The sequence below is a fragment of the Triticum urartu genome, unplaced genomic scaffold, assembly GCF_003073215.2.
Source record: "Triticum urartu cultivar G1812 unplaced genomic scaffold, Tu2.1 TuUngrouped_contig_4521, whole genome shotgun sequence".
Lineage (NCBI taxonomy): Eukaryota > Viridiplantae > Streptophyta > Magnoliopsida > Poales > Poaceae > Triticum > Triticum urartu.
The window spans coordinates 4,649-9,151 of NW_024115115.1; the positions used below are offsets into that span (position 1 = coordinate 4,649).

A 4,503-nucleotide genomic window follows, 5' to 3' on the forward strand; every position below is an offset into this window, starting at 1 on the left:
ATGTACTTCGTTTTTTATTTTCTAAATGCTTAGTTGCCAGATTTGAAAACATGTTAGTTGCCAAAATTGCAATTACTTAATTGTGAAGATTAAACATGTTTAGTTGTCTATTTCATAAATGCGTAGTTGCACACTTAGTTGCCAGATTTTCAAACATGTTAGTAGCCAAAATTAAAATTACTTTGTCCATTTTAGAGAGAATTTTTATTTAGGCAAAATTATATTTAGAGATGTATATACTTTCGGTATATTCGTGTTCCCCGTGTACCTTGGGTGCAAAACATGTCATATTGTCCAGCACTCCTGGTCATCGTGTTCAATCTAAACCCTTGGATCAAAAGAAATGGATGGTCCCTGTAGTTGTAAGCTACCAAGTAGTAGTATTTGGCTAACCAAGGCTGGCATGGCAATTTGATAGCTGATAAATCAATACCCTGTATTTGGGCACACCGATCAACTGTAATGCTTGGTCAAAGACTCCGGCCGATCTTGTTGGCTTGGAAGCATCTCCACACGACTGTGATTTGCAAATGAATCACACCCACGATATGCCAATCGGGAACCTGCCTGGAAACTGGAATGAATAATGCATGCATGCATGGCGCTACTCCTCCGACTACTCTCATCCTTGTGGTCGCTTTCTTTCTCTATTTGACTGGCTGACTGGCCGGTCACTATATATAGCAATGAACATCCACAGCAAATTTCAGGTAACCATGAAATCAATCCACCTCATTCTTTTCCTGCTTCCTTTACCCTACTTGATTTTGATGGATATATGTATTCTAGGGCTTGAATCTTTGGAGGCTTTCAATACGTTAGTTTTCACAGCAAATTTGGCAGCATTTACTGCTTTCATTCACGACCGGCATGTGTGATATCGAGTGGCAGAAAATAAGTGGTAACTTGTCCACCGATTGGCATATTTGATATTAGGACTGTCGCTGCATTTTTTTTTTCACCTCTTCGCTTGATTTTTCCCTTCACAAATATGTATTACAGAGCACTTGTTACCTTCCTTATTATTTCTTAGTCTTTCTGTGTACACTCGTGTTACTATCAATGAAAAAACAGCATGCTACAACAAAATAGCGCCGGCCTCAAAATAAGCTATTAGCGTGTTATATTGGGCTATAGCATACTATTAGTAAGCCGTTGTACACTGATTTATTTAGCGAGCCAATTCTCAGCATATGCTATAGCATGCTCTTTTTTCAGTGCTTAATATAGCATTGGGGATATCCCCTATCGAGATATATGGCTACTTTCGTTTGGATAAATTCTTGAAAGATTTCTTCTTCTTATTTGCCAGTACTGTTCTATACAGTAGAAAGTAAGAACTAAGTGAGCAGCGTTGTGTTTCCATATTCTGGTGATATGCGGGACTCCAGTTTGCTAAAGCTCTTGCAACTATTAGTATTGTTCTGTTACTCAGACACGTTCATGTTCTGCCTTGAATCATTCAGCTCTTGTTCATATTGCCACGGTTCAATTTTTGTCCTGAAGTTTCGTTCTCACATTCTGTCTTTGTCCTGGGAAGTTTCTTTCTCATTTTTTTTTGTCCTGGTGCCAAATATGAGAACGGAAATGGCTTATCAACTTTTTTTTTGCTGCAGTTGCAGGTTGTGCAGCTCTCTAGCTAGGTGTGTCCTTTCACTAAACAACAGAACTATCCTCCAATTTTCCAGACATCTTCTTGCTTCCAAATTAAATCAAGAAAAAACTACAACAATGGCCTTCCCAACCCTACCAGTTAACCTCACACTACTAGCTCTCCTCTTGTCGGTTGCCCTGGCGGCTGATAACGCCTCCATGGACGCCGGCATCATCCTCCTAAATTGCGGTGGATCAAGCCAGGACCTAGAGGTTGATAGTGGTGGTCGTACTTGGGACGGGGACAACGGCTCCAACTCCAAGTTCACACCATCAGTGGAAGGAGTTGCAGCCAGTGCTTCATACCAAGACCCTTCCCTCCCCTCCATGGTCCCTTACATGACTGCACGCATCTTCACTTCAAATTACACCTACTCCTTCCCTGTTAGGCCAGGCCGCATGTTCTTACGCCTCTACTTCTATCCAGTTGCTTATGGAAAATATGTTGTCCCCGATGCCTTATTTGGTGTCACGGCAGAAAATCTCGTCCTCTTAAATGGCTTCAATGCTTTGCAAACAGCTCAAGCCGTCAATTATGCATGCCTTGTCCGTGAGTTCTCCTTGAATGTTTCTTCACATAGCTTGGACCTCACCTTTTCACCATCAGCATTTCAGAATGGATCATATGCATTTATCAATGGCATTGAGATTGTGCCCACGCCTGACATCTTCACAACACCTGACGCAACTTTTGTCCATGGTGATTACAGAGCACCATTCACATTTTCCGCTGACATAGGCTTCCAGACTATGTACCGGCTCAATGTCGGGGGCCAAGCCATTTCCCCCAAAGATCACACGGGCTATTACCGCTCATGGGATGATGATTCCCAATACATATATGGTGCCGGCTATGGGGTGACCTACTCCGAAGATCCTAATGTGACTATCATGTATACACCTGCAGTGCCGAAATACACAGCGCCACTTGATGTCTATGATACAGCTCGGTCGATGGGGCCAGATCCACAGCTCAACCTCAACTACAACCTTACATGGATTTTGCCGGTTGATGCCGGATTCGTGTACCTCCTAAGGTTCCATTTCTGTGAGATTCAGTCTACTTTTACCTTGGAAAATCAAAGGACTTTCTACATCTACATCAACAACCAGACAGCATGTGATGCCATGGATGTAATCTTCTGGAGCGGAGGAATTGGTAGACCAATATACAAAGACTATGTTATCGTGGCTAGTGGTTCTGGTCAGGTGGACATGTGGATTGCACTGCACCCTTATATTTCAAGTAGATCACAATATTATGATGCAATACCGAATGGTCTTGAGGTCTTTAAGCTACAGGGTCACGGATCGAACAATCTTGCTGAGCTCACTCCTCCAATTCCACAAAAGCCTTATGTGGATCCAAATAGGCTGTCCAGCGGTGTACGAAAATCCAGAGGTGTCATACTAGCAGCCATCGGTGGCGGATTTGCATTGGTGTTGATTGTTCTTTTCAGTATGTGTGTTATCTGCAGACGGAGGAAGGTCGTGAAGAGTTCTTGCAAAACCAGCTATGCACATCGGAATCGTCCCACATGTGTTCTTGTCCATCACTTCTCATTTGAAGAAATTCAACTTGCCACCAAAGAATTTGATGAAGCACATATCATCGGCAGAGGTGGATTCAGAAATGTCTACAGTGGCGAGATAAATGGAGGGAGAAAGGTGGCGATCAAGCGACTCAACCAGGAATCCCAGCAAGGCTTTCATGAGTTCCAGACTGAACTCGAGATGTTGTGCCATTTCCGCCATGGCCACCTTGTATCTTTGATTGGCTACTGCAGGGACAAGAATGAGATGATTCTGGTCTATGACTACATGCCTCATGGAACACTGCGTGAGCATCTGTATGGCACCAGTAATCCACCATTGTCATGGAAGTAGCGCCTTAATATTTGCATCGGTGCAGCCCGAGGGCTGCATTACCTTCACACTGGCACAGAGCAAGGAATCATCCATCGCGACATCAAGACCACCAACATCCTACTGGATGATAGGTTAATGGCGAAGGTTTCTGACTTTGGTCTATCTAGGGCATGTGCAGAAATTGACAATGCGCACGTGAGCACCGCAGTGAAGGGTTCCTTTGGATATTTTGATCCAGAGTACTTCCTGCTGCGACGTCTCACTAAAAAATCAGATGTGTACTCCTTCGGGGTCGTGTTGTTTGAGATTCTGTGTGCACGCCCCGTGATAAACACCGAGCTCCCGTACGAGCAAGTGAGCTTGCGTGACTGGGCGCTATCTTGCCAAGAAAAAGGTGTCCTCGAGGAGATTATTGACCCCTGTATTAAGGAGGAGATCAACCCCAAGTGCCTCAAGATATTTGCAGAGCTAGTGGAGAAATGTGTTGCTCATCGTAGCATCGATAGGCCATCAATGGGTGATGTACTTCAGAATCTGGAGGTCGCACTCAGGGTGCAGGATAGTAACAGCTATGCCAGGGGGCCATCCTCTCTTCAGATCATCAGTCTAGTCAATTCATACAAATCATCAACCCACTCAAAAATTGACATCGCTGCACAGGGAGACATATTTTCAGATATCTTACATTCGGAAGGCCGATAAAAGCAAACTACAGGTCAGGAATTTATTTTATTTACATGTTCATCGTTGTTAACCTGTATGTTCAATATAGTGTGTGTGTATTTTTTTTTTAGAAAAGGAGGATGACCCCCGGCCTCTGCATCTGGGAGATGCATACGGCCACTTTATTGATTATTCTCGAGGACCTTACAAAGTATTACAAACAATATACCCGAATCCACCATCTTGGCAACATATACCATTACTCCTATCCATATGATGAATGGGTGCTAGCTGGGCCACTACCCAAACCACTCACCT

The 4,503-nt window shown here is 43.6% G+C and overlaps 1 pseudogene; it reads left to right on the forward strand.

The window, feature by feature from the left end:
• The first annotated feature begins 1,649 nt into the window (after nt 1–1,649).
• Nucleotides 1,650–4,224, forward strand: LOC125527948 (annotated as a pseudogene).
• Nucleotides 4,225–4,503: the final 279 nt, after the last annotated feature.